This window comes from Kogia breviceps, chromosome 12 (genome assembly GCF_026419965.1).
Source record: "Kogia breviceps isolate mKogBre1 chromosome 12, mKogBre1 haplotype 1, whole genome shotgun sequence".
Classification (NCBI taxonomy): Eukaryota; Metazoa; Chordata; class Mammalia; order Artiodactyla; family Physeteridae; genus Kogia; species Kogia breviceps.
Window position 1 is genome coordinate 22124702 of NC_081321.1, and position 12067 is coordinate 22136768.

Consider the following 12067-nt stretch of genomic DNA (forward strand, 5'->3'; position numbering starts at 1 on the left):
TTGACAGGTATATACTTTTGACTTAAATGTATTTGGTAAAACTCATTATTGCTTTTGTTCTTTGACCTTTTATTTTTACCACAGTCTCAGATTATAGAAAATAATCATTATGCTCAGAAGTTAATCATATATGTTGAAGAGAGATTTAGTGAATATAGTAAAATGGAATCATATGCCTGATAAGGTACTATTTACTTAAATAAAAAAGAGAGGGAAAAAAAATCTCTGAACAGCAGTACCCAGTACTTAGTTTGTTTTCATTTTTTAAAAAGTAAAGTAAACTGAAGGAGCAATCATAAAGTCTACAGGATTTCCCCTTTTGTAAAAAGTTCTTAGGGAAAAAGAGTGATTGTTTGGATACTTTCAGCATTTAAAGCTGGTTAATCACCACACATTCTTTCCATTGTGATTGTGTAGCAGTGCTGAGGTCCAGAATCATGCAAAAAAATTTTTTTTGTTTTAAATCGACTCTCAGTAGACTTGTTTCTCCACGTCTCTGATGTTGGATTACATAGCAAGTGTTTGTTCGTTCTCAGGCTTGGAAAATGTGTAGTGGTTTTCTAAGCAAATCTTCATTCCTCTGCAATTCAGTTACTTTAACGTGGTGCCAATAATTAAAAGAAAATATATATTCTGCCTCAAAAATATCACAGAACTAGATATTCTAATCAAGACAGGTGTACATCTTTTTGGGAGCTTATGTGTAATGAGTTGTGGACGTTGTCAATTTTCAAGGAAGAAGGAAACCATAACGGTTGAATAAAACACCACTAATTGGTTGTATATGTGGAGAAGTTGGGGCATAAGTTTCTGTGTGTGGGAACTGTAGCATTCTTTCATGTAGTTATCTGTTCTTATCCATTCTTAAAAGAACATAATGGGCAATTGTTCAGAGCAATGTTGTTATAATTATAATATAATAAACAGGAAATGCCATTCATCTCGGAAATTGAAACTGAAATTTGTTGATGACTTTCAGTGTATATGTGTGTGTTGAGAGAGAAAGTCATTGTGAGGCATATAAATAGAATGTTGCTTTTACTTTATGATATTCTTCGTTATGACCTTTCAGGATATCATGAAGCTCTCAGGGAATATCATAAACATCAGGGAATCAGTCGTAATGATGGTGAAGGAACCAGCGCTTAGGAGAATTACACCTTTGTTCACATCACTAGCATTGCTTTCATGTTACCTATAGTGCGTAAACCTTTTTCTCATAAGAAAATTATGGCCCAGGGTAAGCCCTTAACATATTATTAGGTAACATATTATCAGGGAATATGCAAAAATGAACTAGATGGTTGTATTGTGGTACTGACAGCAGAGATGCTAGCACAGAATAGGACACATAATTGAATACATATGTATATTAACACACATGTCCATATGTATATGTTTCACATTAAATTGCTTGGGAATATTGAAATCCTTCAATTCATTGTATTCTTTAAATATTATAGTAGTAGTTTACACATAATCAAGTTTGTGCATATTTGAGTTGTGTGTAGCTCTTGGACAATTTTTAGGAAAATTTAGGAAATAGCAATTTTGAACTGACTGCTTAATCTTATATTAATAGGCATGCTTTGGATTTTTTCTTGTTTTATTTGAGAAGTTGAAGTCAGTAAAGTCAATCAAAAATAATAAGTGTTTATTAATGAACTATTGTTCTGTGTAAGAAAAAAAATTGCAAACCTCAAAATGGCTGTAAGGGGCAGAAGATGAGACTGGAAATGTAAATTTGAGCCAGATCATTAAGGGACTCTAGAATCTCTAGGGATAGATTACCAACAGCAAAATGGGGAAAAGTGTAAGCAAGGGCATGATGAAGTCAACCCTGGGCAGGCTGGGATAATGCTCTTACTTGTTGATTGCTTGGGGAAAAGATCAAAACAGTATGTAATCATTCTGTTATTTAACAATCTGAACAAATAAGGCTTTTCTGGGGACAAAGGGTGGTGGTATGACTGAAAGTTTAAAAGTAAGACAAACCGACAGAAAGCTGATTATAATTTGGGTATGCCTGGTAACTTCTTCAGTTTCAGGCAACCTAGCTTACTGCAGAGAGCTTTAAAAAGCCTGATGTAGATAACATCTCATATTTCACTTAACATCTAAGGCTGTCTTCCTGTTTTCCTAATACTTCTATCACCTCCCACTCCAGTCTTCTTGATTTTCCAGTTTGGTGACTCCATGATCTGTTCTCACTTCCTCCATCCTATGTTTGATCTTTTGGATACCCTATTTCAAGCTTACCTACATTAAACACCCTGAGGCATTTTACATACTGCATGTCTTTTTCCTCTAATTCTCAATCCCTCCCGCCTTTTATTTTGCTAGCAGCTGTAGTTCTGCCTAAGAGATAATCTTTCCTCTTGCCTCAATTTCAAGAAATGCTTATTAGCTGGACTATTTGCCTAATGTGCTCTTTCTACTTCCACCCCCACCCCCACCCCCGCTAGAGGAGGGGACTCAGCACTAGCGATAAGCAGTGAGGCTGTGATAAAAGTTTCAAACAGAATATTCTTTCCCACTATTTATTCTGTATTCTGTGGTGGTTTAAAAAAACAATTTTCTTGAGTTATAACACTTATACAATGAAAACAATCAATAATAAATACAATAATATTAAAATACTAAAAAATAAATTAAAATCACCCATAATTTGATGACTTTTGACAAATATTTACATATGAGACACTTCTACCACATTCATGATGTAGGACATTTCCATCAGTCTGAAATATTCCCCCAATTCTCTTTATAGTTGATCCCATGTTACCACTCTTGGTCCCTGGCAACTACTGATTTGCTTCTGGTTACTGAAGCTTTGCATTTTTAGGAATTTAATATAAAAGGAACATTATAGATTTTTTTTTTGGTGTGTGTGCATGGTAGGCTTCTTTCACTTGATATAATGAAGATTAATCCATGTTGTTGCATATATAAGTAAGTTGTTAGTTTTTATCGCTGAGTAGTAGTCCACTGTATGGATGTACCACAATTCTTTTATCCATTTACTAGTTGATAGGCATTTTAGTTGTTTCTGTTTTTTTTTTTTTTTTTTTTTTACTATTATGAATAAGGCTGCTGTAAATATTCACTGACAGGCTTTTATGTGGACATATGTATTCATTTCTTTTGGGTAAATAGCTAGGAATGGGAATCCTGGGTTATGTAGCAAGTTGTATGTTTAACTTTATACACTACTGTCAAAATGTTTTTCAAGTGTCTGTACCATTTTTCATTCTTACCAGAACTATATGGAAGCAGGTGCTCCATATCCTGGCCAACACTAGATATTTTACATCTTTTAAATTTTAGCCACTTTAGTAGATGTGACCAGTACCTGCATTTTGGTTTTAATTTGCATTTTTCTAAAGGCTAATGATGTTACGCATCTTTTCATGTGCCATTTTTATACATTCTTTTATGAAATGTTTATTCATTCTTTTGTCATTTAAAAAATAGTGGTTCTTTTTTTTTTTTTTTTTTTGCGGTACGTGGTCTCTCCCGTTGCGGAGCACAGGCTCCGGACGCACAGGCCCAGCGGCCATGGCTCACGGGCCCAGCCGCTCCGCAGCATGCGGGATCCTCCCGGACCGGGGCACGAACCCGCGTCCCCTGCATTGGCAGGCGGACTCTCAACCACTGCGCCACCAGGGAAGCCCCAAGTGGTTCTTTTGTTTGTTTGTTTGTTTGTTTGTTTTTGCGGTACGTGGGCCTGTCACCGCTGTGGCCTCTCCCGTTGAGGAGCACAGGCTCCGGACACGCAGGCTCAGTGGCCATGGCTCATGGGCCCAACCGCTCCGCGGCATGTGGGATCCTCCCGGACTGGGGCACAAACCCGTGCCCCCTGCATTGGCAGGTGGACTCCCAACCACTGTGCCACCATGGAAGCCCCCATCTTATTTTTTAGTTATAAGGGTTCTGTTTATATTCTGGATATAAGACCTTTACCAGATATGTTTTTTAGATATTTGATATTTTGTCCCAATCTGTGGCTTGCCTTTTTTATTCTTAACAACACATATATTTTTAAAATTTTAAAATTGTCGTAAAATATATATAACATAAAATTTATCATTCTAGTCGTAACTGTACAGTTCAGTGGCATTAAGTACACTGATATTGTTGTGCAACTATCACCACTCTCCATCTACAGAACTTTTTCATCATCCTAAACTGAAACTCTGTATCCATAAAACAATAAATCACCATTATCCCCCACCCCCAGTCTTTGGTAACCACTATTCTGCTTTCTCTCTCTAAGAATTTGACTATTTCAGTACCTTATATAAGTGGAATTTGCTCTTTTGTTTTTGGCTTATTTCACTTAGCGTAGTGTCTTTGGGTTCATCTATGTTGTGGCATGTATTAGAATTTCATTATTTTTTAAGGCTGAATTATATTTCATTGTATGTACATACCACATGTTTATCTGTTCATCTACAGATGGACATTTGTGTTATCTTCACTTTTTGGCTATTGTGAATAATGCTGCTATGAATATGAGTGTATGATTATCTGCTTTCAGATAACCATGAGTGTATGAGTATATGAGTCTATACTTTCAGTTCTTTTGGTTATATACCCACGAATGGGAATGCTGGACCATATTGTAATTCTGTTTAATCTTTTGAGGAACCACCATTCTGTTTTCCTAGACTCACTGTATTTTAAAGTCTGTTTCCTTTCTACCTTGGTTCAGTGAATATGCTTAGTCATTTTAGACAGTGAACCACTGGGAAAGAGCTACTAGTACAGGAAGAATAGTAGCCAAAAAATCTGCAGGCTTGCATGCTTTCTCCCTTATTTCCATAGAAGCCATCACTTTTGTTAATGCATTGATCTGAAAGTTAGTGTTTCTCTGAAAGTGCTCCAGCAACTACTTGCATCAAAAATAACTTGTTTTACATTCAGATTCCTGAATGTCACCCTGATTCAGACTCTCTGGAAGTGAGAGCAAGCAAAAATGCTTTTTGAACAGAGGTGTTTAATTTTGATGATTTTTATTTTTTATTTGTTTCTTTTATGGTTTCTACTTTTATGTTTTATTTAAGAAATCTTTGCCTAACCTATGGTCTGAAAGATTCTCTCCAATGTTTTCCTCTAGAAGTTATGTAGTTTTAGGTTTTAGTTTTAGGCTTATTATCTGTTTCAAGTTCGTGGTTTTTTTGCATGATACACATGATGCAGTGTAAATGTCAAGGTTCATTATTTTGCGTGTTTATATCCACCTAGTCAAAAGACTGTTCTTTCCCCATTGTATTATCTTTGGAGTTTTGTGGCGTATATGTTTGCCTGTTTCTGGACTCTGCTTATCACACGGTCTTGATTTACTTTAGCTTTCTAGTAAGAATCATAATCATGTAGTGTGAGTCTTTCAAATTTGTTCTTCATTTTCAAACTGTTATTGACTGTTTAGGGTCTTTTCATTTTCATGCATATCTTAGGAATAACTTAACAATTTTTAAAGTAAAGCCTGATGGGATTTTGATTAGGAAAATATTAAATTTATATCTGAATTTGAAGAGAAGTAGCAGTAATATTGAATTGTCTGACTCATGTTTATGTCTTATACACATTTTGTTAAATTTATCCTTAAGTATTTCAAACTTTTGATGATACTCTAATTGGTATTGTTTATTTTAATTTTCAATTATTAGTTTCTAGAATATAAAATGCAGTTGACTTTTTATCTTGACTTTTGTGTTATTCAAGTAATATTTTAGTAGATTCCTTAGGATTTTCTATATTGATAATCATGTTTACTGTGAATGAAGGTAGTTTTATATCTTTTCCAGTATATATATTTTTAATTTCAGTTTCTTGTCTTGTTACACTAGCTAGGACCTGTGGTGAGATCACACATCTTTGAGCTCTTTAGGATCTTAAGGTAAAGGCATTGAGTCTTTGACCTTTAAATATGTTAGCTGTGAGTTTCTTTTTGTTTTTGTAAATAGCCTTCATCAAGTTGAAGACATCTTCTTCTTTGTATACTGAATGGGTTTTGAGTTTTGTCACATTATTTTTCTACATTTATTGAGATGATATATGGTTTTTCTTTAGGGTGAATTAAGTTTATTTATTTTTGGGTATTCAACCAAACTTGCATTCCTGAGATAAACCTTATTTTTCATGATATATTATCTTCATATATTGGTGGATTTGAGTTGTTAAAACTTTTTTAAGGTTTTTTTTTTCCCATCTATATTGATATGTGATGTTATTTCATATTTTACTCTCTGGTCTTTGGTTTTGGTATAAAAGTAATACCAAATATCAGTTTACTTCTCTGTTTTCTTAAAGAGTTCATAAAAAATGTCTATTTCTTTTTTGAATCTCATAGAATTCTCCAGTAAAGCCTTCTGTGCCTAAAGGTTTCATTGTAGAAGGTTTTTAACTATGTAGAAGGTTTTTAACTATGAAATCAACTTCTTTAATAGATCTGGGTGTAGTCAGTTTGTTTATTTTTCTGGTGTGACTTTTGGAAGTTTTTCATATTTCAAGAAATTTGTCCATTTCATGTAAATATTTGAAATTATTGGCAAAACTATTTTTATAATGTTCCTTTATTATTTTAATACCTGTATGTTTATAATTCCCTTTATAATGTTCCCTTATTATTTTAATACCTGTATGTTTCTAGAAATGTCCTAATATAGAAAAATTCTTCCATTCCTGATATTGGTAATTTCTTTGTTTTTGTTATCAGTTTCATTGATGTTTTGGAAGAATCATCTTTTGTTTTCTGTAATTTTGTCTGTTTTTGTATTTTCTATTTTATTAATTACTGTTCTTTGTTACTTTCTTTTTTGTGCTTGCTTTGAGTTTAATATGCTCTACATTTTTAGGTTTCTTAAGGAGATAGATCAGTTATTTGACTCCTTTCTTATTTTCTAAATATAAGTATATAATGTTTATAAATTTCCCTGAAAGCACTGTTGTAGCTGCATCCCCAAAATTTAGATATGTAGTATTTCCAGTTATATTCACCTCAAAATATTTCTCACTTTCTCTTGTGATATATAATGGGTTATTTAGAATTGTGTTAATTATCAGATATTTGGGGGAATTTCCAGATTTCTTTGTTACATTGCTTTTTAAAATGTTTCTTCTGTGCTTAGAGAAGATACTTTGTATGATTTCAGTATTTTTAAATCTACTGAGACTTGTTTTATGGCTCAGAATAGCATTTATCTTTAAATGTTTCATGTGCACTTGAAAAGAATGTCTAATGTTCACCTGTTATGTAGAGTTTTTCAGATGTATTGGTTAGATCAAAGTGATTGGTAATATTGTTCAATTCATCTACATATCCACTGATTTTCTTTCTACTTATTTCATCATTTACTTAGAAAAGAGTGTAAAAATCTTTACCTTATGGTTTTTAGTTTATCTGTCATTTCAGTTTTATCACTCATTGCTTCATGTATTTTAAAATCTGTTCTTAGATGCATTTATATTTAGTATTGTTATGTCTGCTTGATGAATTGTCTTCTTTATCATTATGAAATGTCTCTTTTTTTTTTTTGCGGTACGTGGGCCTCTCACTGTTGTGGCTTCTCCCGTTGCGGAGCACAGGCTCCGGACGTGCAGGCTCAGCGGCCATGGCTCACGGGCCTAGCCTCCCTGCAGCATGTGGGATCTTCCTGGACTGGGGCACGAACCCATGTCCCCTGCATCGGCAGGCAGACTCTTAACCACTGTGCCACCAGGGAAGCCCCATGAAATCTCTTTTAATATATTATTTGTTTTGTTTTAGACAATGCATTTTAAACTAAACATTTGTAGTACATGGTATTTGGAATAATAAATCACATTATGAAGGTATCCCCCATAATTTAAGAAAATTATCCATTCATTCATTCAGCAAATATTTGTGCACATACAATGTACCAGGCCCTGGAAATATGTGAGTGAACCAAACAGACAAAAGAATCTCTGCCTATAGTAATTATTAGTTACTATTTTAAATGGGGTTTAACTTGGGCAAAGTTTCTCCAGTGACCTCTACCAAATTTCTCACTTTGTAAATCTACAATGGGAGAATGTAAATATATTGATATTTTTCTCCAGTTTCCAATTTGTATTTTGCAAGCATCTGCTGCTTTTATTTTTTAAAAAAATTTTATTGAAGTATAGTTGATTTACAATATTAGTAACAGGAGTACAGCATACTAATTCAATATTTTTACAGATTATACCTCACTCAAAGTTATTACACAATAATGTTTATATTTTCCTGTGCTGTACAAGATATCCTTGTTACTTATTTATTTTATATATAATAGTTTGTGTCTCTTAATCCCATAACCATTTCTTGCCCCTTCCCCACCTCCCCTCTCCCCACTGGTAACCACTAGTCTGTTCTCTGTATCTGTGAGTCTGTTTCTGTTTTGTTATGTACATTTGTTTGTTTTATTTTTCAGATTCCACATATAAGTGATAACCTAGAGTATTTGTCTTTCTTTGTCTGACTTATTTCACTAAGCCTAATACCCTCTAGGTTCATCCACTTTACTGCAAATGGCAGAATTTCATTTGTTTTTATGGTTGAGTAATATTTTATTATATATATATAGCATATCTTCTTTATACATTATCTGTTGATGGACACTTAGGTTGCTTTCATATCTTGGCTATTGTAAATAATGCTGCTGTGAACATTGGGGTCTGTGTATATTTTTCAAATTAGTGTTTTCATTTTTTTGGGATATATAGCTAGCAGTGGAATTGCTGGACTATATAGTAGTTCTATTTTTAGCTTCTTTGAGGAACCTCCATACTGTTTTCTATAGTGACTACACCAGTTTACATTCCCACCAGCAGTGTACTAAGGTTCCGTCTTCCCCACATCCTTGCTGACATTTCTAGACTTTTTGATGATAGCCATTCTGACAGGTGTGAGGTGATACCTCTTTGTTGTTTTGATGTGCATTTCTCTGATGATTAGTGATGTTGAGAGTCTTTATGTACCTGTTGTCCATCTGTGTATCTTCCTTGGAATAGTGTATATTTGGGTCTTATTCTCATTTTTTGATTGGGTTTTTTTTTTTTTGATATTGTGTTTTATGAGCTGTTTATATATTTTGGATATTAACTCCTTATTAGTTGAATCATTTGCAAATACATTCTTTCGTTAAGTAAATTGTCTTTTTCTCAGTGGTTTCCTTTGCTATGCAAAAGTTGTTAAGTTTAATTAGTTTTCATTTGTTTATTTTTGCTTTTGTTTCTTTTGCCTTAGGAGACAGATCCAAAACAATATTGCTATGATTTATGTCAAAGCATGTTCTGCCTATGTTATCTTCTAGGACTTTTATGGTTTCAGTTCTTACATTTAGGTTTTTAATCCACGTTGAGTTTATTTTTGTGTATGGTGTGAGGAAATTTTCTAATTTTATTCTCCTACATGTAGCTGTCCAGTTTTCCCAGCCACTTGTTGAAGAGTTTGTCTTTTTTGCATTGTATATTCTTGCCTCCTTTGTCATAGATTAATTGACCATAAGTGCGTGGATTTATTTCTGGGCCCTCTATTCTTTTGCATTGACCTTTGTGTCTATTTTTATGTTAATACCATGGTGTTTTGATTACTATAGCTTTGTAATATAGACTGAAGTTAGGCAATATGATACCTCCAGCTTGTTCTTTCTCAAGATTGCTGTGATAGTTTGGGGTCTTTGTTGTTCCATATAAATTTTAGGATTATTTGTTCTAGTTCTGTAAAAAGTTTCATTGGTATTTTGATAGGGATTGTATTACATCTCTGTATTGCTTTGGGATGGCCATTTTAGCAATATTAATTTTTCCAGTTTAAGAACACGGGATATCTTTCTATTTCTTTGTATCATCTTCAGTTTCCTTCATCAGTGTTTTGTAGTTTTCAGAGTATAGGTCTTTCATCTTCTTGGTTAAGTTTATCCTTATGAATTTTGTTCTTTTTGATGCAATTTTTTTTTTTTTTTCCTGCATTGCATGACTTGTGGGATCTAAGTTCCCCGACTAGGGAGTGAACCCAGTCCCTTGAAATGAATGAGTGAAGTCCTAACCACTGGACCACCAGGGAATTCCCTGATGTAATTTTGAATGGAATTGTTTTCTTGCTTTCTCTTTCTCACAGTTAATTTTTACTGTGTAGAAAGGAAAAATATTTCTGTATATCTTGTATCCTACAACTTTGCTGAATTATTTATTATTTCTAGTAGCTTTTTGTTGGAGACTTTAGGGTTTTCTGTACATAGTATTATGTCATTTATTATTTCTAGTAGCTTTTCGTTGGAGACTTTAGGGTTTTCTGTACATAGTATTATGTCAACTGCAAAGAGTGACAGTTTTACTTCTCCCCTTCCAATTTACGTTTTATTTCTTTTTCTTGTCAGATTGTTGTGGCTTGGAATTCCAGTACTATGTTAAATACAGGTGGCAAGAGTGGTCATCCTTGTCTTGTTCCTGATCTTAGAGGAAGGTTTTCAGCTTTTTACCTTGGAGTATGTTGTTAGGTGTGGGTTTGCCATAAATGACCTTTATTATGTTGAAATATGTTCTCTCTGTACCTGTTTTAAACAGGTAATCATTTAAGTTTAAACATATTCTAAAATATCTGCATTTCTTACTCCCCTGTGCTACATTTTGTGTTTTTGATGTGATAGTTTACATCTTGATGTTTATCCATTTACTGATTATTATAGCTGTACTTCAATTTACGGTATTTCTTCTTTTAATCTTCATTCTAGTTTAGGCCTTTACTATGTATTTGCCTTTATTAGTGGGATTTTTCCTTTTCTATAGCTTCTTACTTCTTGTTATAACCTTTTCTTTTGCACTTAGGGAAGACCCTTTAACATTGGTTTTAGGGTAGGTTTAGTATTGATGAACTCTTTTAGTTTTTGCCTGTATGAGAAGATATTAATTAATTAATTAATTAATTTTAATCTCTCCTTCAATTGTAAATGATAATGTTGCTGGGTAGAGTATCCTAGGTTGCAGGTTTTTCCCTCTCAGCACTTTGAGTTTATCATGCCCTTCTGGGGCACTCCCTTCTGGTCTGCAAAGTTTTTGCAGAAAAATCAGCTGATAGCCTCATGGAGTTTCCCTTGTATATGGCTCTTTGGTTGTCTTTTGCTGCCTTTATCTTTATCTGCCTTTCTCCCTTTATCTTTAACTTTTGCCGTTTTAATTATGATATATCTTGGTGTGAGTCGCTTTGGGTTCAACTTGTTTGGGACCCTTTGTGCTACCTATATCAGGATATCTGTTTATTTCCTTAGATCTGGTAAGTTTTCAGCCACAGTTTTATCAAATACAATTTTGACCCCCTTCTCTTTCTCTCCTCCTCTGGCAGTCCTATGATGTGAATGTTGGTATGCTTGATGTTGTCCTAGAGATCCCTTATACTGTTCTTATTTCCTAAATTTGTTTTTGTTTTTGTTTTTCTGATTGATTTCTATTATTCTTTCAGACCACTTACACATTCTTCTTTATCACCTAGTCTGCTGTTAATTCCTTCTAGTACGTTTTTCATTTCATTTATTGTATTCCTCATTCTGACTGGTTCTTTTCTATAATTTCTGTTTAGCTTCTTGTTAAATTTCTCACTGTGTTCATCTATCCTCTTTTTTAATTCAGTTAGCATTCTTGATACTAATGATTTGAACTCTATCTGATAAAATGTTTATTTCTGTTTCATTAGTTGCTTTTTCATTTTGTTTCCTCCTTCTCTTTCAGTTGAAACAACTTCCTCTGTCTTATTTTGCTTACTTTCTCTGTCTCTATGAAAGTAGGTGAAGCAGTTACCTATTTCTGTCTTGTAGGGGTGTCTTTGTGTGGGAGTTTCCCTGTACAGTCCACATGTGCCCAGTGGCTCCAGTAGGATAGCTGGATCTGATGTGAACACAAGTTACATCTTTTCCCTGGGGTGTGCTGGCAGCTATCACCTTGGTAGGAGGTGATAGGTGCTAGGGCCAGAGCCAGGTGTGGGCCAGGGCTTCTTCTCTGCTTAATGGCTGCCACCATCTATTGGGATTGGGTCTCAAGTTGCTGGAGCAGAAGCTGTGAGGATTGG

At 34.1% G+C, this 12067-nt stretch overlaps 1 protein-coding gene across 8 annotated transcripts in view; it reads left to right on the forward strand.

Annotated features, from left to right (window-relative positions):
* CCDC91 (coiled-coil domain containing 91) overlaps positions 1 to 12067 on the forward strand; it is a 376162-nt gene that overhangs the window by 17873 nt on the left and 346222 nt on the right. The window lies entirely within an intron of this gene.